We start from the raw sequence: 27701 nt of genomic DNA on the forward strand, positions 1-27701 counted from the left end.
GGTGGGGGTTGTGGCTCTCCTCACATGGAATTTGTGGCAACACATCATATATGGGGCTAGTGGTGAAGTCACTCTCACTCTCAATATGGTGGCAAAAGTCACTCAAGTCATCATACGTCGCCGTGGTCGAGGTGAAATACTCAACCATATCATCGCCGTCACCATGGATGAAGGCCGAAGATGGCAGATCATCACTCTCCTCCATGATCGAAGGGAAAATCCCATGCTCGATCATCTCGTCATCGTCACCGTGGATGAAGGCCGAAGATGGCACATCATCACTCTCGCCTCCTAAGATGGAAGCATCATCCTTGCTCGCCACCTTGTCGCTCGCCTCCAAAGCTTGGTCCTTGAGGGTCTCCGTAGTCGTACTCGTCGCCGCACCGTCTTGAAAAAGAGTCGAAGTAGACTCGGCATCATCAATGCCACAAAGAGGGATGGCGGTGAAGTCAAACTTGGGAGCATCATGTTGTAGCTCATCGGGCTTGGACATCTTGGTGGTACTAGCCTCATGCTTGTCGTAGAGCTTGGTCGCCGCGAAGTTTGCTTGGGGTGGAGAAGCCTTGGCCTTCATGAGTTCTTGTTCCGCCTTGAGAGCACCAATGTAGTAGTCGTCGATGGACTTGTAGTTCTTGAGGAAGATAGTCTTGGAGATGTCGTTGTTCAATCCCATCATGAAGTGGAACTTCATCGAAATGGGGTCATCCACGCCGGCTCGTCGCAAGGCAATCTTCATCTCCTTGAAGTACGCGTCGATGGACTTGGATCCTTGGATGGTGTTCTCCAATTGGCGTCAAAGTTGTTCCGTGTAGGTTGGAGGCACGAACTCTCGCCGCAAAGCTCTCTTCGTCTTGGGCCAACTCATGTCGTAGTACTCTGAAGGTGTGTGAAGCCACCATGCCAATGCGTAGTCGTGGAAGTTTCTTGTGGCGCACTTCACTTGATCTTCGGGAGGAACTTGATGTAGCTTGAGGTAGTCGTCCATCAAACGCTCCCACTCGAGGTACTCCTCGGGTTCTTGAGTCCCATAGAAAGGAATCTCGTGGTCGATGTCGAGGTCGTAGTAGCTCGTGGAAGTCGCGGACTTGAGCTTGGGGAGCTTCTCTTGAGCGTAGTCTTGGGGTGCTTGTTGGCGAAGATGCCGAATATCCGAAGGCGAAGATGCCTTGAAGTCACTTGGCGAAGATGCCAAGGGAGATGGTGAAGTCGTTGAGCGGTTGTTGGTGTTGAGCTCTTGACCTTCACGTTCTTGTTGATGATGGTGTCGATGCCGATGTGATCTTGCCGGAGATGGTCGCTCGGAAGGATGTGCTCTTGAGCGTCTTCTCGAAGATGAGGAAGATCGCTTGTAGGACTTGATGAGGGATTTGATCTCCTCCATTTTAGCTTGCATCTTGGCGTCGTAGTTGTTTTCCATGGCATCGAACTCGTCGTTGTTGTTGTAGACCGAAGGTGAAATGCCTTGCCTATCCATCACAAGACTCGAGTAGAGGTGAGTAGGAAATGAGATAAACAATACCAAGTTACCTTTTCCCAAAGTTGAGGATGTATCCCGTTTCTCTCAATGTGAGATGAAAGAATAGTGGAATTGGTACCGGACTTGTTCACTCACACCTATCAAGTAAAGCTTATGGTGTAGCTCGGTGAGGATAGTGGCACAAAAATTTGATGCAAAATGTTAGCAAGAGTCAATAATGTTGAAAGAGATTCACAAATTCGCAAGTGAAACAAATGGACCAATAGCAAAGAATGGCACACGGAAACACACACACGGATAGATAAATGGGGTCGTGCAACCAAGGAATGAGCACAAAATGTGGAATCCACGAAAAACGCTCGTGTTGCACAACTCAAGAGAGACGCTAGCACGATTGCTCAATAGGCGGATACGACACTTGTGCACAACCTATAAGATGCAAAATGGATAAACTTCTATCCCAAGTATGTTATGTATGTATGGTTCCCGGTGTTCCTCTTAAGATGATCCAAGATGATCGGATATGACAATCTTATGTGCGATGTGGTATGATGCTATGGCACTTGCTTACAAGCTTCTTTGCTCTCTTTCTTTTGCTTAAAATCTTATTCTTTTTTTTTCTATGGCCACTTTTGCACAATGCACAAACCAAGATAGCGATTGTGTATATGCGGGAACAAACTTGAGACACAATGGATGATATGATACCAAGATGATATTGTATGGTATGTAATGGAAGGTATGGATCACTAATGTGCACAAGTAACGTTGCCGGCTAGTCTCGATATGCAAGTAACGCAAAATGGGCTAGGGGTTATCAATGCAATTTGCAAGGGAAATATACAATGGCATCGTCGAGGTTACCGTACTTTGCGATGATGAGTGGCGGTGTTCTTGATGGAGATACCAAGATGATGGAGACTCGTCCCTAAGTAGCCTAAACACCTTAGGAAACGGAAAAACCGCGAACTCAAAATCTCAAATGACAAATGTCAAATGGTGGTAGCGGAAAGCGGTGGTGGTTTGCACTCGGCGATGTGGAAATGGGATGATGGGTTATGCGAGTCAATGTTGAAGTTGTCGTCCCTAAGTAGCCGAAACACCTTAGGAGACACAAGCCACAACTCAAAAAGCTCAAACAACTATTGGGTTAAGTTGGGGGTGGCGGAAGTGTATGGTGGGCAAGGTTATCTGGAAGTGGTGGTGGTGGTTGATGAAGGAGCAACTGTCCCTAAGTAGCCGAAACACCTTAGGAGACTCAAATCACTACTCAAGCAACCACTAATGTTATGGCAAGCAAAATGGGTTAGGTTGCGGAAGTCGGTGGTGGCTATGCGGATGATGTGGTGGAAGGCCTAGGCAAACTTGCCAAATTTCACAAAACTTAATGGAGTCAAATGGTGTTGGTGGTATTTTTGTGTGAAGGGGGATGTCAAGAGCTTCAAAACGAGCTAAAGAACGTCAAAATCGGAGTTCGGATGAATTAGTTATGGACAAAACAAAAATCAGTCGAAGTCAAAACCTACAGGTAGCGGACGTCCGCTAATGGACGGATGTCCGGTGGCCGGACGTCCGGTGAGCTCGGAAATCCGCTGTTTCAGCTCGGGATCTGGGTTCCGGACGTCCGGTAAGTAGCGGTCGTCCGGTGGTTCCTGCGGCTCCGGACGTCCGGTAAAGTGGCGGTCGTCCGGTGGGTCGGGGTCAACGCGGGATTTGAGCTCCGGGACGCGATTTTGGGCGGAAAATGGAGATTTCGGGGTCAAAATTGGGTGGATTTCGTGGATGGAAAGAGGGGAAACTCGGGGGAATGCTAAATCCACTTGAAACCAAGCAAATCCACGGATCAAAATCAACAAAACATCATCAAAACCAACAAATCACAAAAAAATTGGGGCTATTTTTGGGGGGATTTTCGAATTTTAGGACGAAATCAAGCAAAAGAAGGCTAGAAAACGGTGGGAGGGACTCCAAATACGTGATAAACGTGGCTCATGATACCATATGATATGGGTCTAACCCGGTGTAGGCCGATCTTTCACGTTTGGAGTGAGATCCCTCGAAGAACACGATGAACATGGGGAAGAACGGGGAGAAATCAGAAGGGGAAACACTCAAGAACAAGTCCAATCACACATCCACTAGACAATCAAACACATAAGATCACAAGGTACATGAACAACAAAGAGAAAGATATAAGGTAGAGTTCATCCCAAATCCTATGAAGGAGATGAGGGCTTGAATCCTAGAAGGATCTTCCTACGAAGGGGGTCTTGAATCCCGCGGGATCTTCTCACATGGAGGTCTTGAACTCCATGGGAGTGGTAGTCTCTCTCTCTCTCTCAAGAGTAGAGGTAGGAGCAAAGCTCACCTAAGAATGAGCTATCATATTTGCTAACCCGAGAAAGGATTAGGGGGAGGTCTATTTATAGTCTAAGCCACGAAGGGGCAAGTGGGAGAGAGATACAAGGCCAAAAGGCCCGGTTGCACACACAGGCAGCGGGCGTCCGGTCCTTACCGGTCGTCCGGTCGCTCGCGGAGGTCCGGACGTCTGGAAGGGCTCGGACTTCCGCAAATTCGGCTCGGATGAAGTTGCACCGGTCGTCCGGAGACGGTGGTCGTCCGGTTGCCGCTCGTCCGGTCTGGGACGGACGTCCAGCCGCTGTAGCTTTCGTCGGCTGGCCGTCTGGGATGCGTCAGGTAGCGGACGTCCGGTGGGCGCCGGTCGTCCGGGCGCTGTAGAGGGTCGGACGTCCGGTGGCTTCCGGTCGTCTGGTCGCTGTAGACTCCGCAGCTCCTTCTTCTTCCGTCTTCTCTTCCATGCCTCCCTCGCGGATGGTGTAGGTGTTCCTTGGCGCTTGCACTCCTCCTCGACATCTGTGAAGCTCCGACAATACCTATGCATGCACACGGGAGAAGTGTCAAGTAGTATACCATCCTTGAAGGGGTCAAGTGAACACGCGTAAAGGAGAAGATTCACCTTTATGTATGAGAAGTAGAGGTCGCACGTGTCACTTGCCAAACGGACTCTTGACATGGTGATGACCGTAGGATGCTCCGCATCATCGAGTCAAACTGAAATCTTTCATTGAAGCCATCGTCTTGAAGATGTGCTTCAGCACTAAGCAGGGTCACACTCTTCCATGATCGCCGGCAAGTTTCGTGAGCAACAAAGGCATTCTTGGTGGCAAGGTTGCGAATGCGATTGACATCCACCAAGAGGCTTTGCATCTGTCTCTTGAGCCAAAAGTGATGTTTATCCTGTTTCTGATGAAGGGCCACAAGAAGTTCTCGATCATTGAGAACGCGAGAATGCTTCCAAGGCCTTTGGGCAATGGTGCTTTCGGTGGCTTCAGTAGGTGCTTGATGAGGCAGACCAGTATTTCCAGCCAATGGATAGATTCGTGTAGCTGCTTGAACACCTTCCATGGGTTGAGTGAAGCTTTGGTGCTCGGCATTCTGAAGACAAAGATGCTTCTTGGCAGGGTCAGGATATATAGCTTCAACTGACATATCAACCTCAGGTAGAAAAATCACATGATTTCGAGCAGAAGGTTGATAGTTGACAGTAGAGTGTCGCTTTATGAGGCGCATGACCCATGGAGCATAAAACTTCAGACCAAAGAGATCAGAGCCGGAGGCAGCAAGTTGTCTGATGAAGAAATCTTGTGCATTGAAGCTGATGCCACTGAAAATGTAGAAGACCAAAGTCTTCATAGCTCCTTCAAGCTTTGCCGCTGATGAATGTCCTTTGATAGGCCATAGAGTCCGCCTAATGATGTGATATATGGTGCGTGGCAGATACTCAAGGTCTTCAACAAAGAACTCTGTTGGATATTCAGCGTCACGGGGCAAAGGCTTCATCATGCTCAGCATCTGACTCATATTGGGTTCAGGCCTATGAAAGATGCTTTCCAGGGCATTGCGATGATGTTGACAGCCAGGTTCATAGAGTTCTCCGGGAGTGGACAGGCCTATAAGCTCGATGATATCCATAGCTTTGGCTTCATGATGAAGGTTTCTGGTCATCCACTCGAGAACCCAAGTCTTTGTATCTCTGTTGTAGCCGCGAATGTGCAGTGTGGCATAGAATTGAAGTAATAGTTCTTCATTCCCGTGTTCTTTATCTGTGACAAAGCTGAGCAGCCCAGCATCATGAAAGCAGTCAAGTGCTTCTTCTAAGAAGGGGAGTCCAGTAATGGCTTCAGTGTCGAGGCGCATATGAGGGAAGATGCGCCCTTGATCATACAGAACACAGGAGTAATAGCTTCACTGTGGATGGCTCCAGAACCGATCTGATGATATTTGTGGCTTCGTGTAGGGGTTCTTTGAGCTGTCAAAGAATGTGTTGTGGCTCTTCAAGCCATTTGCATTGAAGGACCCTGCTGAGTTTGCAGTACCTGGAAACCTTGGCAGTCTTGGCTTGGGCTTCTGGACTTGAGGCCTAAGCTCAACATGATAGTCAAATTGAGGACCAGAGACATTAGGCGGAGGGACCAGAACGGGCCATCTGACTATTGTTAGCTCTCTGTGGTTATATGCCTGCTCAATTGTATAGGGCCTTGGTGTCTGAACAGGAGCAGTGGCAGCAACTGAGGCTTCAGGCTGCACAACAGGTGCTTCAGAAGCAGTAGCCTCACTAGCTTCAGGTGCAGTGGCCGCATTAGCTTCAGGCACACTGGTTGTTGCAAGCTCCACATTAGCTTCAGCCATGACAATGTCATCGGCTTCACTTGTGTTGGTTGTGGCAGCTTCAGGATTTTCAACCTCCACTTGAGGAGCTGGAGGGTCAGGCATTGACACGTTCACTTCATGAACTATTTCTTCAGGAATGGGAGGAGTAGAGACACGTTCTTCTTGACGTTCTTCATCGGCTGATGCAACCGGATTGTCTTAGCAGCAGGTGCTTCAGACGCAGAGACATTCACAGCAGGAGTGGCTTCTGAAAACACTTGACGTGCAACAGGTTGATGATGCACTTCTCCTTCTGGAACGCTCGGAAGAGGAGCTTGAGGCCTTGGTCCTTTGCGAAGCCTTTGAAGTACTGGCAACGCTTTTCGAGATGGAGTGGGCAGGCCCTCATCCTCTTCAGCTTGTACGGATGTTGTGACTTGTTGTTGTTGGGGAGTGTTGGGGGAGTCTTGTTCTTGCGGGCGATCATCCCATGAATCATCCTGTGCAATTGGCGTCAGAGGACGACCAATGCTGATGAGTTTGCTGTTCGTACGAACAGGTGATGATACCACATTGTATTCGATCTGAGGAAGAACTTCATCATCTTCAACATTGTCATGATGACCAATGTCTTCAGCAGCGGTGGGTTCAGCTTCTGGAATATCTTCAGCTTCAGGAGCCTCTATGGAAGCAGGCTCATGAACAGTCATGTGAAGTTCTTGGGATGCAGATGCATGATGAATCACTGAGATGGGTTCAACAAAAAGGGGCTCTGTGGGAGCAGCCCGGTTCTTCTTGGTCTTGCACTTCTTCTTGGAGGGAGCGGCATCAGAGGCTTCGGCATTCTTCCTCTTTCTGGCTTCTGCCTCTGCAGCCCTCGTCTTCTTCTGTTCTGAAGCGGTTGTGGTGACCTTTGGCTTCGAGCCAGTCATGCTACTTGGGAAGATAATACGTGGAGCTTCTTGGCTTGAAGGCACAGGCTGATCAGTAGGAAGCTTCTTCTTTCTCTTTGCTGCCATCCTGGGGTCAATGCCAGGACGGCCAAGTGACTTGCGCTTCCCAGCCTCATTGTAGGCAAGCACACACTTATCAGCCAAACTCTTCATGCGCTCACGAGAGCCTTGTGCTTCTTAGCGCTTCTTCAGAAAAGCTTCTTTAAGCTCATGCAGCATGACCTTAAAGTTCCCGACGTCTTGAACACTCAGCTTGGCCATATGCTTCTTGAATTGAGCCTTTTCATAATCAATCTTGTGCTTGAGCTCAATGATTCGCTGAGCGAGAGCTAGCTCAGAAGCAATGGCGCCATTGAAAGAGACGCTGAGGCCAATTGGAAGCTGTAAATCTTCAAAGCTGACGTTTGGGGTGTCGAACCACTCATCAATAAAATTGTGGATGATGGCCACATCAAAGAGAGGCAAATTGCTGAAGATTTCTGCTTCTTCCTTGCTCTTTATCAGCTGCTCAAGAGCATCATCCGCAAGATCTTCATCACTTGATATATCAATGGGTTCTTTACGCAGAATAGCAGCAGGAGTCAGAGCTTGATCAGTATGCCTGACAAGTTGCTTTTTCTTCTCCATCTTCTTGGAGATACGGGATTGATCTTCAGACTGCACACTGGCTTCAGGAGGTGCAGTGGCCAGTGGCTTCACACGGGAAGCTTTTGGAGGTGCGGCTGATGATGAAACCTTAACCTTCTTTGGCTTCTTCGGCCTTGGAGTAGGAGCAGGGGCTTCATCAGAATTAGCATCATTGTTGGAATGATCCACTCTGGCACCATGAACCAAGACGTAGGAGATGAGACCATAAAGGTTTGCAAAGGGGCCAATTCTATTCTCTTCAGCTTCACGTGTCCCATCCTCATGGGGAGCAGAGGGACCAGGATTGAAGTCTAATCCCCATGACTTCTTGTTTTCCTTTGCTGAAGACATAGCAAACTGGAAGTTGCGCTTGAAGAGATTGTCATCGCGACACCAGAGCAATGATGATGGGTCGGCTTCTTCAGGCTGTGGCCCACAGACCATGCAAGGATAGAATTCTTCCGCAATGGCTTCAGCTTTGTTCTTGGGGGGAAGGCCTCGATAGAGAATATCACCCCAAGGTCTCTTGATAGCATTTTTCTTTGCGTACTCCTGGGTGACAAACTTGTACTTGTACCACTGTTCAGCCCAATAGCATCGAATCCATTGGATTCGAGTCTTGCGCTGATTGTAATCTTCTTCAGGATCTGTTTTATACATTTCTGCCAGATCCTCAGGCAGATCCTTCGAAGTTCGCCCACGATGCTGTCTGCCACCCTTCCTTGCTGATTTTTCTGCAGCCATGAACTTCAAGCTGAATGGCTTCAATATGTTCAGAGACTTCAGAGATTTACGCTTGCTGGTCAAGCAGGAACTGGCTTCAGGAGAATTGATATGATGTTGTAAGTATTCTGCAAACGAATGCAGACTATGAGAACCAAGGGATTCTCCCACGGACATGTACCTGTGACAGCATTAGAGATGCGAGGGAAGGGGAAGAGGTCATATGCATTCTTAGAAGATTTTGAAGATAAATCAGTTTGAAGACATTGACCTCATGATGCGAAGACATTCACTTATATGTGGTGAGTTGGTTCCAGATATGTACCAATCCGTGAATAAGTACAAGTGAGGAATCAAACTATATAGGAAATCTAAGTGAATAGACTAGGCATTATGAGATGCAGATAGAATAGATCTAACATTGAGTAGGCAGAAACCACTTTCGGTAAGTAGGATGAATCTATGAAGATCAAAAAGGTGGTAAAAATAGAGTTATAATTACCGCACGCCAAACTGCTAGATGGGAAGAATGAGAGACCGAGCAGTTCAGCCCACCGTGCCCTAACTTGGCGACAGAGGACACCTACGGCGACGCCGGAGAGGACGATGTCCGCGGCCGGCGTGAGGACGGCGTCGGAGAAGTCGCGGCAGCTAAGCGCTTTGTCGCATGCATCGTCACGAGCTAGCGGTGGCGCTAGGGTTTTGACGGAGGTGGAGAGGTGGAAGAAGGATTTCTTTACCGCAGGGGACAAGTATTTATAAGTAGGTGAGAGACACAGCGCAATTACGCTGGTGCCCCTGGCGGTTCACATCTGAGGGGTACGTGGCAAGCATGCAACATACTTAGAATTGTCCCGCGTTCCCACGCCCGCCAAGTATGTCGGATGTTCGTTCCGGCTTCTCCGGATATCGACAATTTAGATGATTCATTTAAATAGGACTTGATGTTTTGTCTCTGTGTCTTCTACTAACAAGGATGCAGAGAAGACATTCGACAGTTTCAATAGAATGCATATGATTTGGACAGATAGAGTTTGAGATAGGAAGCATAGAGAGATTAGGGTCCGATCACATTCACTTAGTTCAAAAGATTCAACTTGAAGACATAGCTATAAGTGAATGCTGTAGAGGACTAGTATATATATATATATATATATATATATATATATATATATATATATATATATATATGCAATCAAATCACTATAGCGCAGAAAAATCACGAAGATAAATTGAAACTGAAGACAAACCAAATGCGAAATCTTTGCAAAATAACGCCATGAGTGAAACACTTCAAACAGAGAAATTTGGTGGTGGCGTTACCCACCGTATAGGAAGTATTAGACCCAGACACGGCGCACAATTATCGTGGCGCTCCGAAGTCAAATTCCATGTTAATGTATTCACACTCAGAGTGTAAATCTTCATTGATTGAAGATATACATTACTTTGTGTGTTGCACATCTAAGTCATCAACATGCATAAGTGTTAGGATGTGTGCCTGATCACAGGACATTAGAGGATTCCAAGATATTTAGCTCACACCGTAACTTGCAAAACCTTTTCTCATCCAAGGGCTTTGTGAAGATATCTGCCAGTTGCTCTTCAGTGTTGACGTGCATGATATCTATATCTTTCTTCATAACATGATCTCTGAGAAAGTGATGACGTATTTCAATGTGCTTTGTCTTCGAGTGCTGGACTGGATTGTTGGCAATCTTGATGGCACTTTCGTTGTCGCAGAAGAGAGGGACTTGCTTCAGATCGATGCCATAGTCCTTGAGAGTTTGCTTCATCCACAGAAGCTGAGCACAACAGGATCCAGCAGCAATGTATTCAGATTCAGCAGTTGAGAGTGATACACAGTTCTGCTTCTTTGAAGACCAACAGACAAGTGATCGACCAAGAAAATGACATGTGCCTGATGTAGACTTGCGATCCACTTTGTCACCAGCATAATCAGCATCCGAGAATCCAACCAGATCAAACCTTGAGCCCTTTGGATACCATAATCCGAGTGTTGGGGTGTAAGCCAAATATCTAAGAATTCGCTTCACTGCTAAGTGATGCGATTCCTTTGGTGCCGCTTGGAATCGAGCACACATGCAAACACTAAGCATAATATCTGGCCTAGATGCACATAGGTAAAGTAAAGAACCAATCATGGAGCGGTATACCTTTTGATCGAACTCTTTACCATTGTCGTCGGGACCAAGATGATGTTTGGCTGGCATTGGCGTCGTGTAGCCTTTGCAATCTTGCATGCCGAACTTCTTCAGGCAATCTTTGAGATATTTTTCTTGAGATATGAAGATGCCATTTCTTTGTTGACGGATTTGAAGACCAAGGAAGAACTTCAGCTCACCCATCATGGACATCTGATATTGCTCTTGCATCATAAATCCAAACTCATCACTGTACTTCTGGTTGGTGCAGCCGAAGATTATGTCATCAACATATATTTGGCACACAAACAGTTCACCATCATATGTCTTCGTGAAGAGTGTGGGATCGAGGGATCCCGGTTTGAAGCCTTTACTTTTCAGGAAGTCTTTGATTGTATCATACCAAGCGCGAGGAGCTTGTTTGAGGCCATACAGTGCTTTGTTGAGTTTGTACACCATATCAGGATGTTTTGGATCTTCAAAGCCAGGTGGTTGTGCAACATATACTTCTTCTTCAATCTTGCCATTGAGAAATGCACTCTTTACATCCATTTGATATAGCAAGATGTTCTGATGATTTGCATAGGCTAGCAGTATGCGAATGGCTTCAAGCCTAGCAACAGGAGCAAATGTTTCATCGAAGTCAATTCCTTCAACTTGAGTATATCCTTGAGCCACAAGACGTGCTTTGTTTCTGACGACTTGACCATGCTCATCTTGCTTGTTTCGATATATCCATTTTGTTCCTATAATGTTATGCTTGCGAGGGTCAGGTCGCTTGACAAGTTCCCAAACATTATTCAGCTTGAACTGTTGAAGTTCTTCTTGCATGGCTTGAATCCATTCAGGTTCCATAAAAGCTTCAGCAACTTTCTTGGGTTCTGATATTGACACAAATGAAAAGTGCCCACAGAAGTTTGCTAACTGTGTTGCTCTTGAGCGAGTAAGCGGACCAGGCGCATTGATGCTGTCAATTATCTTCTCAATTTGTACTTCATTTGCAACACGAGGATGAACTGGACGAAGACCTTGCTCATGCTGATCATTGTCATCATTGGAAGTATTGTCTTCGGTCTGAGCATTGTCTTCAGGTTGGTTTGGTGCAGAAATGATAAGTTCCTCTTCAGGCTGTGCTTCAGAGGGCATGATCTCACCAGTTCCCATCAACTTGATAGATTCACAGGAGGAGCTTCATCAAGTGTACTTGGCAGAATTTCTCTTTGTGAACCATTGGTTTCATCAAATCACACATCCACTGTTTCAACGATTTTGTAGTGGAAGAGGTTGAAGACTCTGTAAGAGTGCGAATCCTTTCCATAGCCAAGCATGAAGCCTTCGTGAGCTTTGGGTTCAAATTTTGACTTGTGATGGGGATCCTTGATCCAACATCTAGCACCAAAGACTCTGAAGTAGCTGACATTTGGCTTCTTGCCAGTGAGGAGCTCATAGGATGTTTTGCCCAGAAGCTTATGGATGTAGACACGGTTGATGATGTGACAAGCTGTATCAATGGCTTCAGGCCAGAACTTTCTTGGTGTCTTGTACTCGTCAAGCATTGTTCGAGCCATCTCGATGAGGGTTCTGTTCTTGCGCTCTACAATGCCGTTTTGCTGAGGTGTGTATGGAGCAGAAAATTCATGAGTGATTCCCATTGTATCCAGATAAAGATCAAGGCCGGTGTTCTTGAATTCAGTGCCGTTATCACTTCTGATATGCTTGATCTTGACGCCATAGTTGTTCATTGCTCGATTGGCGAATCGTCTGAAGACATCTTGTACTTCAGTCTTGTAGAGAATTATGTGCACCCATGTGTATCTTGAGTAGTCATCAACAATGACGAAGCCATAGAGACACGCCGTTGTTGTGAGGGTGGAGTAGTGGGTAGGTCCAAATAAGTCCATGTGTAGCAGCTCGAAGGGTTGAGATGTTGTCATGATTGTCTTCGAAGGATGCTTGGCCCTTGTCATCTTTCCAGCTTCGCAGGCACCACACAGATGATCTTTCTTGAACTTGACACCTTCGATGCCTATGACATGCTTCTTTTTGACGAGAGTGTGCAAGTTCCTCATGCCAGCGTGCCCCAGCCTTCGATGCCAGAGCCAGCATTCTGAAGCTTTAGCAAGAAGACATACGACAAGTTTTGGACCTGCTGAGAAATCTACCATGTATAGATCACCTTTCCTATACCCTTCAAAGACTAGAGATTTGTCAGATTCCATTAGTACAAGGCAACGATATTTTCCAAATATCACAATCATGTTTAAGTCACAAAGCATTGAGACAGACATTAAGTTGAATCCAAGGGATTCAACAAGCATCACTTTATCCATGTGTTGATCCTTTGAGATTGCAACTCTACCTAGACCCAATACCTTGCCTTTACCAGTGTCAGCAAATGTGATTTGACTCTTCTCGGATGGACGTAAGGTTGAGTCCATGAGAAGACTTCGATCACCAGTCATATGATTAGTGCATCCGCTGTCAATAATCCATTCTGAAGCTTTTGGTGACATGCCCTACAGTGCAGTTAGGAGGATAGGCTTCACAAGGTATGTTGTGAAGCATAAGCAGTTGATGCACACTTGGATTATCACAGCATAGATGAAAGTTAGCACACAGTATGACAGGTAAGCGATTCATATGTGGAATACATATTAAGTTATTTTATCATGCGTCCCTTTGTGTTTTAGGTCCCCAGCAATTATATCGGACGCCATTGATTGCTGGCTGGAGACCACATTCTGCAAAAGAGAGTTAATTCTTCTTCACCACCCACATTTTCAGGGGTGGCTTAGAAGCAATGAGTCTACGTGCAGCATCTGAGAATTTCGGCTTTGAAGCCCTAGCAAATAGCCTTGCAAGAGATGAATGATACTCATGTGAATAAGCAGAAAAGTTCTTAGTTCTATGAACATAGCGATTTGAAGACACACGCTCATATTCATGAGTCTGATTATGATTTCCCTGCAAAACATTGGCGTTAGGGTGACTCAAGTGAGTCCTGTGTTCGTAAGTAGCCGTTGGACCATATGATGCCTTTGGTCTGGGGTTTGTCTTCTTCCCTGGTGGTGTCATGATGACATTCACTGGAAGATTCTCAAGGCAGCTTTTGGGAACCCAGATCTTCTTCATAGGAGGTCCATTCCTGCAGTTAGTACCAATATACCTGGCAAACACTTCACCATTCTGATTTTTGAACAATTTATAGTTTGCATCAAAGGATTCATCAATGATAATAGGATTAGCACAGGTAAATCCAGATAAAGTAGATGGATCCACTGAAGGTTCCTTTGCAGCAACCCATGTGGTTTTGGGATACTGCTCAGGCTTCCAGTAGGAACCATCAGCATTCATTTTCCTCTCGAACCCAACACCCTCTTTCCTAGGGTTTTGGTTCAGAATCTGCTTTTTGAGGACATCACACAGTGTCTGATGCCCTTTTAGACTTTTATACATCCCTGTTTCAAGCAATGTCTTCAACCTAGCATTTTCATCAGCAATAGCAGTGGTATCCTCCGCAGAGGGGTTAGTCACCACATCAGTAGTTGAAGACAGAGCAACAGTAGCAGCAGTGGAACATTCAGCAATAGAGGTAGCGTTATCACGCTCAATGCATTTTAAGCATGGTGGTTCAAATTCATCCTGAGCGGGACTGATCTGTTGAGCACGAAATGACTCATTCTCTTTTTGAAGATCTTCATGAGTCACTTTCAGTTTCTCAAGCTCTTGCTTCCTTTGAAGATAATCATAGGAGAGCTTTTCATAAGTGGTTGAGAGCGTCTCATGAAGACTTTCAAGTTCTTGATACTTAGCATGAAGATTTTTTATGTCTTCAACTAAGGACTGTGAACGTGTCATTTCCGCGTCCAACAGGTCATCGCTTTTGTCTAACAGTTTTTGAGTATGTTCCATAGCCCTTTGTTGTCCAGTAGCAATTTTAGCAAGTGTTTTGTAGCTGGGTTTAGATTCACAATCAGAGTCATCTTCACTTGATGTTTGAAAGTAAGCATCGCGCGATTTTACCTTGGCACCGCGTGCCATGAAGCAGTAGGTGGGAGCGAGATCGTCCTTGTCATCATCAGCGTTGGTGTGGGAGTCATTGTCTTCAGTGTTGAAGATGGACTTTGCGACGTAGGCTGTGGCCAGAGCCAGACTTGCAACGCCAGAGTCGGACTCAGCTTCAGATTCCACCTCTGCCTCCTCAGACGCAGACTCCTCCTCTGAATCCATTTCCTTGCCAACAAAAGCACGAGCCTTGCCAGATGAGCTCTTCTTGTGAGATGAAGACCTTGATGAGGACTTGGAAGAAGACTTCGAAGATTTCTTCTTCTTCTTGTCATCGGAGTCATATTCCTTGCTCTTCTTCTTCTTCTTCTCGTTGTCCCACTGAGGACACTCAGAGATGTAGTGCCCAGGCTTCTTACACTTGTGACATGTTCTCTTCTTGTTGTCTTGAGTGGAAGCTTCATCATTTCTTGAACTGGATCGTGAAGACTTTCTGAAGCCCTTCTTCTTGGTGAATTTCTGGAACTTCTTCACAAGCATAGCAAGCTCCCTTCCAATGTCTTCAGGATCGTCAGAACCGCAGTCAGATTCTTCTTCTTCAGATGAGGAAACAACTTTTGCCTTCAAAGCACGAGTTCGGCCATAGTTGGGGCCATAGATATCTCTTTTCTCAGAAAGCTGGAACTCATGTGTGTTGAGCCTCTCAAGTATATCAGACGGATCGAGTGTCTTGAAGTCAGGACGTTCTTGTATCATGAGGGCAAGGGTGTCAAAGGAGGTGTCAAGTGATCTCAGCAGTGTCTTGACAATTTCATGCTTGGTGATCTCAGTGGCGCCGAGAGCCTGAAGCTCATTTGTGATGTCGGTGAGGCGATCAAACGTGAGCTGGACATTTTCATTGTCGTTTCTCTTGAAGCGATTGAAGAGATTGCGAAGAACACTGATCCTCTGGTCTCTCTGTGTAGAGACGCCTTCATTGACCTTGGACAGCCAGTCCCAGACTAGCTTTGACGTTTCCAGAGCACTCACACGGCCATACTGTCCTTTGGTCAGATGACCACAGATGATGTTCTTTGCAGTCGAGTCCAGTTGAATGAACTTCTTGACATCAGTAGGGGTGACACCTTCACCAGTTTTGGGAACGCCATTCTTGACGACATACCAGAGGTCGACATCAATGGCTTCAAGATGCATGCACATCTTATTCTTCCAGTAGGGATATTCTGTTCCATCGAACACAGGGCAAGCAGCGGAGACTTTGCTTATCCCTATAGTCGACATAGCTAAACTCCAGGTGGTTAAACCGAATCACACAGAACAAGGGAGTACCTTGCTCTGATACCAATTGAAAGTGCTAGTTATCGACTAGAGGGGGGGTGAATAGGTGATTTTTATGAAAGTCTTCAAAACATGGAAGTTTCGAAGACAAACAATAGAAACAACCTAATTGATATGCAGCGGAAGATAAACTACAACAAGCAAGCCATAATCAAGTATGCAATAGCATTAACGTACGAAGACTAATAGCAGCTAGGTAGTAGGATCAGGATGGAAGATAGTATGAAGCCAATCAACAATAGTAGTCAAGCAATGAAGTCAATCAGATAAGATAGATAAGCAATGACTTCACGAAGACAAACTCAAGGTAAAGGAGGGAAGAGATAGAACCAGTTGCTTGTTGAGGACACAGGATTTGTTGGACCAATTCCAGTTGCTGTGACAACTGTACGTCTGGTTAGGGAGGCTGAGATTCAACTCAGAAGACCGTGTCTTCACCTTATTCCCCTTGAGCTAAGGTCACTTAGTCCTCGCCCAATCACTCTGGTAAGTCTTCAAGGTAGACTTCCGAACCTTCACAGACTTCGTTCACCCGGCAATCCACAATGACTCTTGGATGCTCAGAACGCGACGCCTAACCGGCTGGAGGATACACAGTCCTCAAGTGTAATAAGTCTTCAGGTCACACAGACAGAAAGACTTCAGTGATGCCTAACACTCTTTGGCTCTGGGTGTTTGGGCTTTGTCCTCGCAAGGATTTCTCTCTCTCAAATGCTTCGAGGTGGGTTGCTCTCAAACGACAAAAGCCGTATACTAACTCTGAGCAGCCACCAATTTATGGTGTAGGGGGTGGGCTATTTATAGCCACTAGGCAACCCGACCTAATTTGTCCGAAATGACCCTGGGTCACCGAGGAACTGACACGTGTTCCAATGGTCAGATTTCAAACACACACGGCAAATTTACTTGGGCTACAAGCAAAGCTGACTCATCCTACTCTGGATAAGATTTGCTCTCATTGTCTTCGCTCGAAGACATAGGATTTGGGTTGAGCATCACTTCAGTCACTCTGACTTAGTTCACTTGGACCCCACTTAACAGTACAGTGGTTCCTATGACTCAACAAAGAAGAAAAGAAAGCAACGAAACCACACAGTCTTCGTGCTCCATAGTCTTCACGCAATGTCTTCTCATGTCATAGTCTTCAATATGAATTTCTTCTCATACCACCATTGTCGTCAATGTCTTCATACATTTTTAGGGGTCATCTCCGGTAGGTAAACCGAATCAATGAGGGACACTACCTGCGTTATCCTGCAATTCTCACAAACGCATTAGTCCCTCAACCAACTTTGTCGTCAATACTCCAAAACCAACTAGGGGTGGCACTAGATGCACTTACAATCATGGGTTACTCTTCCATGTCACATACATCTTGGTGGAGCGCCCAAAAGGATAGGAAATAAGGACAAGCACTCATCACCAAGGCAAAGTGAATGATCATACAAGAAATAGATAATGTCATCATTCAAGCACAAGCATAAAGTATGATATGATCAAGCACATGATCATACAAGGTATCTCACACACAGGCATAAAGTACCTCAACCAAGCAAGCCAAGCAAATAAGTAGCAAAAAGAAGCAAATCTCTCTCTCTCTCTCTATCTCTCTCTCTCTCTCTCCGAAGCCTATGATCTATACACTTTCTCCCCCTTTGGCAACAAGTTTCCAAAAATCTCGAAAATGCATACTGCTATGCGACCTCTAGGCTTGATCGTCGGAAGCAGGTATCGAGATGACTCTAAGGACAAAAGAATCAGTTGAGGATGTTGGAGCTGGAGGGGTTGCCACTGGAGGGGCAACTGGAGCTGTGAGAGCTGTGGTTGCAGGTGCTAAAGCTGTTGTTCTTGTGTCTGGCACTGGCACTGCTGCAGACCTCTGTCCTCTAGGTACTCGGTGGAACACCTTTGTAGTTTCTTTTCCCTTCCTCTCCTCTGCTTCTTCCTGGAGCTCTTCAACTGTTGTTTGTATCTCAGTCACTTTCAAGTCCAAATCATAGAATTTAGTTTCTATTATCCTCTCCAAGCTCTCTTGGTTCTGAGTCAGGGTGGCCAGTCCTTTCTCAATCCTCAAGGTTGCTTGAATCAGATATCCAAGTTGGTCTTGCTTTGACTTGAGGAACACTTCTGAAGCTTCTGCAACACTGGGAATCTTTGTTGCTTTATCTGCTTTGGCTTTCTATCTGTTTTCTTGTGCCTCTAGGGAAGTGGGATCTTAAGCTGTCATGACAAAAGTGTTGTCCTCAAAGTCTGGCTGCAAAGGCAGATGCTCTTTGTCCAACAGGTACACTCCCTTGGGCATCTTGGAATTGATCAGCATTTGAATGTGTGGTGCATACCCACATGATCTTTTCTGGTCAGCTACTGTCCTCTTGATTGTCTCAATAATCAAGCTCATAACCTTGAACTTTTGTGGCACAACATCAAACAGCTGTAACAAGTTGATGGAACGGCCTCTGATCATCCCGTGATCTCTAGATTTGGGCAACAAAGTGTGCCTCAATATGGTGTTTATGGTGGCCAAACCAGACAACAAGTAGTAGACTAACCCAAACTTATGTGTCTCTAAGGCCTTATCTGGAATTTCCTTATACTTATTGGCCATGGAGTTATGATCCTTCTTCTTCTCAGCATAGACATCAATGTCGTTCTCTTCTTCTTCAGGTGCATTTATGAGCCTGGCCCACTCATCAATTGTAGATTGGTGCCTCTGACCTACAATCATCCACACAATCCTTCCGCCGGGATTAAAATGAGCTGTTGAGTAGAATTGCATAATGAGCACATCATTCCACTTTGTCAACTCTTGACCAACAAAGTCATCAACACCATTGGACTTGAAGCTATCATGCACTCCTGGGAAATGATCTACATTTGCATCAATGTATTTCCAATCAACCCATCTCATGTCACTTACAATGGGCTTCTTGTTCCTGCAAAACTGTCTCATAAAAATCTTGTTTCTCTTTGGTGTGGAACCTGTAGTCCACTGCATTCCTCCTCCTCACAGCATATGGATCATCTTGTCTCCATCTTCTAAGACCTGCATCCTTTCTCTCCTTCATGTTTTCAGCTACTGGGTGACTGTCATCATGGTCTGGAATCTTAGGTTTGAGATTCCTGAGCACTGGGGCTTCAGCATCTTCTGCAGCTTTAGGCACTGGGGCCTTTTTCTTCTCTGAAGCAAGTATGTTCATGGTGCTTCTCTTTGGAGCTATCTTGGTGGCTTGAGCTGGAGCTTTGGGGGCTGTCTTGGGCTTTGAAGGAGCTGCCCCAGACTTGATGGCATCCCCCATCAGCTTCTGATACTTGGCAGGAGGTGCTTGTGTCTCTTCCTCCTCACTGGCAGAGTCTCTCCTCATGGATGGATTTCCAAGCACTCTAACAGTGGTTTTCCTGACTCTCTTGTTGCCTTCTTCACCTGATCTTTGCTCAAGTGAGAATCTCATTGTCTTTTGAATTGCTCCCCTGGTCTTAGACATAGGTACTCTCCTGGCAGGGGCCTTCACATTCTTTCCTGGCTTGGTGGAAGCATCATCACCATATTCTTTCTTTAGCACTTTCTTCTTTGAGCTGACTTCCTCAATCTCAAAGTCTTCATCTTCAGAGTTTGATGTTTTCTTCTTTCTCTGCCTAGTCTGAGCCATAGGCAGGTTGCTTGGAGTGCTCGTGCTTCCTTCATCATAGCTTCCAGAGGGACTAGTGCCCTCACTCAAGTCCATCTGCTCCTTTGAATTGTTCTAACTATCACTTTGATCAGAGATTCTGCACAGCAAATTGAGAATTGACCCTGTGAATAGTTGTAGATGAGATAGAGTAGATGAGCATCACAAAGTGCAGAGTTTTTGCAAAAAGAATGAGTCAAAAACTTAGTTTTAGTTTTCTACAGGAAGCATTTCGGAGCTACCGATTTGTAAAACTCGGTGACACCGAAGCAACTTTGAGTCTAAACATGTGGAATCGGCCAGACCGAGACACAGTTCGGTGACTCTGAGTTTGCTAGGGTTTCACAAAGTCTTGGTATCGGTTACACCGATTTGCAACTTTCGGTCAGACCAAAAATCACTTGTGCACTGGCCTAAGCCAAATCGGTGGGACCGATTCCTACAATTCGGTCGGTCCGAGATGAGTCCGGCAGAAACCTAACCCTAAATTGTCAAATCAAATATAATCTAGAGGATGTTTTCTGTGGATGGATCAATATCATACTTGGAAAGAAACATGACATTGCCTTTCTGCTAGGATTCGGAGTTAAAGGAAAGCACAAAGAGTTGAGCTCATACCCTAGCTTGGCGATGAGCTTGCTACGACAACAATGGAGGGGAGGATTTCCGTTGACGGTTGAGGAGACCAACGGTGGGAGGTCGCTGGCGATGAGAAGACGATCCGGAGACCCAGGCGGCAGAGCAGGACACGCGCGAGCGAAGAGGTTGAGATTTCCAAATTCTGAACCATCAGTATATATATCCTAGCAATATCGGTGTGACCGAGTGGAACAACTCGGTGGCACCAAGATGCAGAATCACAATCGGTTACTGCAACTCGGCAAGAACGAAAAGTTCTAATCGGTTACACGGAGATTGAAAACTTGATCAACCCGGTGAACTTGGTGTGACCGAAATGGAGGAGTCAGTCGGACCGAAATACACAGAGAGGTTTTGGATGTTTTAAGTCTATGACAAAAGGGACTCTAAGTGCTCCTCACATCGAGGGTTTTAATTTGACTTAGATCAAACTTTGTGACGTAACATGAATAGAGTTTGAGAAGAGAAAATCATAGATAGCTAGAGGGAGTTCTTGGGCATTCTTGTCCATCCATTTGGCTAAAAGGAGAAAATCCAAACAATCAAAGCAACAAATGGATGTCCTCGAATGAGAAAAGTATGCAATCAACATGCTCACAAAGTAAAGTAGCAAATGAAATATGTGACAAAACATGCACAATCACTCTAGCATCTATCAAGCAATTGGCGATGACTAGGTCATCTATATATGAGTAGATTGACTTAGGAGTCAAATGAGAACATTTGATCATAGGTCATACTCATCGTTTAAGCACAACTGGGGTTACCACTTTTACATAAAGCATTGTTGTATTCACACCATTAGGGTTGCTTTAGCTCAATTTTTAGAGAAAAGGCCCCCCTAGATATGATATCCCCCCTAAGAGGGATGAACTAACCTTGGGTTTTGTCGATGATGACTTCATGTAGATATCGAAGATGTGGATGCTCATTGTTGATGTATATCATCTGAAGCAATCCATCGAGTGAGTTGCACTTTCAATACCTACATGGGTTAGTCCCACAAGGAAAAAACAAGGATATCCATAGACATAGAGTGAAGCACACACACAATGATGTCCATGATAGCATTAGGTTACCTTGTCCCTTGTCTTACCAACAAGAGGGTTTGTGACTCCTTCAAATAGTGCAAGATGTGGAAGTTGTTTGCACTTGTCCTTGCCAAAATGAATATGAGTGAAGTATGTTGGCAGAGTCACCCTCAAGAACTCTCTAGTTCTTCTTCTTCGGGATCCACATCATCTTGATGGGAATCCTTGGGGTTGAAGATGTACTTGATGAAGTTGAACTTGATGTAGTCTTGGGAACCCACTTGACCAAGGCCTTCGGAGCATCTACAAATGCATCAATCTCCTCTTGAAGCTTGTCCTTGCCTTTTAGCTTGTGGTCTTGTGGTGGAAGATCATCTTGAGCTTGTGTCCCCTTGAAGGAAGTAGGGTCATACTTCTCTTGTTGAGGAACAAACTACATCTTGGGCTATTGATCTTCTTCCCACTCAACTCCATTGGCGTTGAACTTTCGTTGAAAACCAACACCTTGATTCTTCCGGTGCCTTCCTTGCTTGCGTACAATTTCCTCAAATTGCTTACTTCCGGCAAGGCTTTTGTACACACCTTTCTCTATAATTACCTTCAATAAGCCATTTTCTTGCTCAAGTGTAACTTGGTTAACAGAGTCATTAGTGGAATCAAGAGAACTACTAGAAGCAACAATATTGGGTTTAGCATGATTATTGTTACTACTAGAATAAGAATCTTTCTTGTTTTTGCTGCTAGATTTTACTTGTGGCATGTAAGTAGACAAGAGTAAACTCTTGGCAATGTAAGAAGAACTTTTCTTCCGAAGATATCATTGATGGCCTTTAAGAACCCATCCTCTTGCTCAAGATTGAGCTTTTCGAAGCGTAACTTCTCCCGAGTTTTTAAAAGTTCTCGATGATCTTCTAAAGTAGTTTCATGAGCTAACTTATGAGTGTTTAGTTCTTTAGTTAGACACTCAATCTCCTTCTTATTATTGTCATTCATTTTATCTTGATTAACATGATTAATTGACATTTCATCATAGTATTCAACACTAGAGTTGTCAACAAGTAAATCATCATCACTTAGGAAATCATCTTCATCACTATTGAAACCAACATACTCGGGGTGTGATACCTTGGGGCCTTTAGCCATGAAGCATCATCCAATTCCTTCATTTGGTGAGTCAAATATGTTATAGGAGTTGGTTGACACAAGTGCTAGACCGGCAACACCTTCATCTTGAGTATATTCGGAGTCGGAGTGATAACTTCTCTCGGAGTGGTGGTCAGAGTCGGAACCGAATACCCATTCACCAACATGATCTTGATGTCTTTGTTTTGTGTAGCTCCTTGATGATTTGTCCTTCCTTTCCGAATCCTTGCTTCTTCGAGAGGTTATTTGTTCATAGCGCATCTCTACTCCTTCTCTCTCTTGGAGGTGATTCTTCCCTTTTGCTTCTCCTTTTAGATGAGTCTTCTATTCTTTTGTAGGGAGCCATACACTCATTGGAGTAGTGTCCGGGTCTTCCACAATTGTAGAAATTTCTCTCACGACTAGAAGATCTTTTGTCATTGTAGGACCTTGACTTGGAACTTCTTTCCTTGCGGTCTTGTAGAATTTGTTGAAGTTCTTCACCATTAAGCTCAATTCTTCATTGAAGGCTTGTTTCTCATTTGATGATGTAGGATCATCACATGAGGCTTTGTAAGCACCACTAGATTTGTTGTGAAGCTCTTCTTTGTCCTTGAGTGACATCTCATGAGAAACAATTCTTCCAATGACTTCGGTTGGCTTGAGATCTTTAATTTGGCATCATTTGGATCAATGTGCACATAGTATCATATTTTCCATCCAAGGCTCTCAAGATCTTCTTGATGATGAATTTGTCGGTCATCTCTTCACTTCCTAAGCTGACAATCTCATTTGTGATGAGAGCAAGCCTATAGTACATTTCAGCGACACCTTCACCACCCTTCATTTTGAACTTGTCAAGTTGACTTTGAAGCACATCCAACTTGGATTCCTTAATGGAGTTGGTACCTTCGTGCATATCAATCAAGGTATCCCAAAATTCCTTTGCATTCTCAAGATGGCTGATTTTGTTGAATTCTTCGGGGCACAATCCATTGAAAAGGATATCGCAAGGTTGAGCATTGTATTGCAACATCTTCAATTATTCTGCAGTAGCTTCACGGTTTGGTTCTCTCCCATCAAATAATTCACCTTGCAAACCAATACACACAATAGCCCAAATAGCGGGGTTATGTCCAAGAATATGCATTTCCATCTTATGTTTCCAACTAGCAAAATAAGTACCATCAAAGTAAGGACCTCTACGGTGGTAATTTCCCTCGCTAGACGCCATACTCTCCTAGGTTGTGAAACCAAGGCTATGATCACCAAAGCTATGGAAATCAAGGCAAATGGAGACCAAAGCTCTGATACCACTTGTAGGATCGAAAGTATGTCAAGAGCGGGGGGTGATTAGACTACTTGACCAAATAAAACTCAACCTTTTGCCAATTTTAGTTCTTGGCAGATTTTAGCAACTTAGCACAAGTCAAGCAATCTCAATGCAATTCAAGCAAGCATGCAAAGAGTATATGGGCGGTGGAAAGTAAAGCATGCAACTCGCAAGAAAGTAAATGGGAGGAGTTTGGAGGGATCAAACGCAATGTTGACACAGAGATTTTTGTCGTGGTTCTGATAGGTGGTGCTACCGTACATCCATGTTGATGGAGACTTCAATCCATGAAGGGTAATGGTTGCGCGAGTCCACGGAGGGCTCCACCCATGAAGGGTCCATGAATAAGCAACCTTGTCTATCCCACCATGGCCATAGCCCCTGAAGGACTTGCCTCACTTGGGTAGATCTTCATGAAGTAGGCGATCTCCTTGCCCTTACAAACTTCTTGATTCAACTCCACAATCTTGACGGAGGCTCCCAAGCGACACCTAACCAATCTAGGAGACACCACTCTCCAAAAGGTAATATATGATGTGTTGATGATGAACTCCTTGCTATTGTGCTTCAAATGATAGTCTCCCCAAAACTCAAAACTCTCTCACAGATTTGGCTATGATGGAAAGATGGTTTGAGTGGAAAGCAACTTGGGAAATGCTAGAGATCAAGATTCTTGTGGTAGGATTGGAATATCTTGGTCTCAACACATGAGTAGGTCGCTCTCTCTCAGAAAATGAGTAGTGGAAGTGTAGGTATGTTCTGATGGCTCTCCTCACCAATGAGAATGGGTGGAGGGGTATATATAGCCTCCACAAAAAATATATCGTTACACACAGATTCCAAAACTCGGCGGGACTGAATCATAAAACTCAGTCAGACTGATCTAGGTAAAAATATGAACGTTAGAGTTTTCGGTGGGACCGACTTAGTCATCTCGATGAGACCGATATGCTAGGGTTAGGGCATAACGTAATCTTGGTGTGACCTATCGCATAAACTCGATGGGACCGATTTTAGCAAAGGCACATAGAGGGTGGGTTAGGCAAACTCGGTGGGACCGATTTTCTCACTTCGATGGAACCGAAGTGCTACGAAAAGGAAACATGTAGTTTGCACTGCAGACTCGGTGGGACCGATTTTCTCATTTCAGTGTGACCAAAATGTTACAAAAAGGAAATAGGGAGTTTGCAATCCCATCTCAGTGAGACCGAGATCCCTATCGGTGAGACCGAAGTAACTAGGGTTTGTGGAAGTGGCTATGTCAAATGAAACTCGGTGGCGCCGGATAGATTAAATCGGTGGGGCCGAATTTGACTTTTAGGTTTAGGACAAATGTGTAAATGAGAAAGTGGTTGAGGGTTTTGGAGAATATCACTAAGCATTTTGAGCAAGTAAGCCATTAAGCAACACCTCACCTTTTAATAGTATTGGCTTTCCTGGACTCAATGTGATCTTGGGTCACTAAAATGAAAATGTAGATTCTTGAGCTTGTTGCCAATATGTGTCCTTAGCATTTTGAGGGGTCCACATCTCTAGTCCATGCCATGCCAATCATTGAACTTTCTAAAATGATCATCTTGAAAGAGCATTAGTTCAATGAACTATATGTTGTTAAGAATTACCAAAACCACCTAGGGATTAGTTGCACTTTCAGCATTGCGAGCATGAGACGCTAACTAGTCCACCAGATGTTCATTGTGGACGATGCAAGAGATATATTTCTTTTTAAATAGTTACTATGATAATTTATTTGAAGTGATATATTTTATGTCTGCCCGAATGATCTCAAATTCACTAGTAGTAACAAACAAAAGGTTGCCTTGTTCATCAATAGAAAACAGGGTGAAAACTATCACATGAGTCTGGTAAAAACAAGGCACACTGGGTTTAGCGTCATCGTCACTACAGCTTTGCGCACGCGAGAAATCTACATATCAAGGGGGGCTACAGAGAGAAAGACGTATCGAGTGTGTGTGTGACCGAGGCACAAAGACACAACTAGCGAGTGTGTGTGTGTGTGTGTGTGTGTGCGTGTTTGAGAGAGAAGCCAGTGGACATATTAAGATCAAGATCAATGTGTCACCCTTCTGCTGTCATTGTTGGGGCGTGGGAAGGGGGAGAGAAAGCCCTATCGAGAGTGCACACACGGTAGGCACAGAGGCACAACTAGCGAGTGTGTGTGTGTGTGTTCGAGAGAGAAGCCAGTAGATAGATTAGTATCAAGATCAAGGTGTCACCCTACTCCTTCAGTGTCAGGAAGTGTGTGTGTGTGGGTGGGGGGGTGCCAATGACACTTAGATATAGGGAGAAGGAGTTTGTGTGTTACATATCTATATTAAGGGATAGGTAGATAGCATGTCTGCGAGGCATACTTTGACGCCCGGATAATTAATCTACAATAACCTCTTCTAATGATGCCACGTCACCACTGTTATTGTTGTTAAACTCAGGTTGATTCGAAACTGGTTCAAATTCAAATTTAAGTTAAAGTCAAATTTAAAGTTTTCACAATGTCAAAACTAAATTGTTCTAAATTTGTCAAATAATCTATAGAAACTTTTGGTGGAGAAACCAAATTTTTATAAACTTGTTTAGTGCCCTTAAATAAATAAACGGTGGCCAAAACAATAAATTAAATGCCTTTTTGATTTATAAAGATGCTAATCTGTTTTATTTAACTGTCAATCTTCTTGTGGCAGTGACCTAATTTGCAATGATAATATTGGTGTAAGACTCATATTTTATAAACCTAAAATGCCATTGAAAATTAAAAGAAAACAGAAAGCAAAAGCTAAGAAATGAACACATAATGGAAAATAAGAAGGGGACCTAAACCTACTGGACCCTTGGCTCTTTTAGTAAAACAGGTCCAGCCCACCCCTGCCATCCCCATCCACCTGCTACACGGAGGCAGGGGGATCGTGGCACCCATTGGCAGGCCATGGCCGCGCTGTGCCTTGCATGGACGCCATCCACAGCCTCCCCTGGCCTACAAGGGCCCCGACTCCCTCTCGCTGGAAACCCTAGGACACTTCCCCCTCGCCTCTCGGCCTCTCGCTCGATCTCGAGCTCGTCCGACACTGACATCGCCGCGCCACCATCGTTGTCGCCCACCGCATCCACCCCGAGCCGCGCCATGGTGACAAGGGGCTCCACCATGGTCGTCTCCGTCACCTGAGGCCACCCGTTAGATCCCAACGCGTCCACATCAAGCTCCATGACGCTATCTTCAGCCCCTGCATCGCCGGATCCGTCGCCTTCTTCAAACTTCGGTCGCCGGAAAACTTCGCTGATTCCTACGCCGACACTGCACCCCGGCGCTTCCTCAAGCGGCTCCTCGTCAATGATGTGAGCAGACGCCTAGAACCCCTCTATTTCCCCATTGACTTCGTACCCGTAGCCTAGCTTCCAGTCGCGCCCGAAACTCACTGTCACCATTGTCGTAGCTGCCGCAACTGCTCCTACTCTGTTGCTCCTGCTAGTTGTCGTTGCTATTGCTCTGCTGCCGACCGAGCCTCTCGCCGTGAGTCCCTGTCTGCTGCTGCGCCACCTCCGCCCGGCAGCGCCGCGTGCCCAGCCCACACGTTAGGCCGCTCCTTGCCTCTGTCGCTCGCTCGTTGTGCCACTGCTGCCTGCAGTACTGCTGCTGCTACTGCACTGCAGCCCATCGCCGCGCCCGTCGGCGTGAATCCCAGCCGTGCCGCCCACGTGAGCCCCGCCGATGCCTACCTGCACGTGCCACGCCGTGGCCCGCCACTTCCGTAGTCGGCCGCCGCCCTGCCGTGTGCGCCTGCCGTCCCGATGTCCCGCGCTCCACCTCTGACCCGCAACCGTGCCTCGCCTCCGCCTGGCCTCCCCGCTGCCGGCGCTGCCCCGTCCACTCCGGCCCTAGCTCGCACCCCACCGGCGCCCCGCTGTGGCCATCGCCCTTGCTGGCCTCGGTCCGGGCGCC

Source organism: Triticum aestivum, chromosome 7B (genome assembly GCF_018294505.1).
Source record: "Triticum aestivum cultivar Chinese Spring chromosome 7B, IWGSC CS RefSeq v2.1, whole genome shotgun sequence".
NCBI classification, from domain to species: domain Eukaryota; kingdom Viridiplantae; phylum Streptophyta; class Magnoliopsida; order Poales; family Poaceae; genus Triticum; species Triticum aestivum.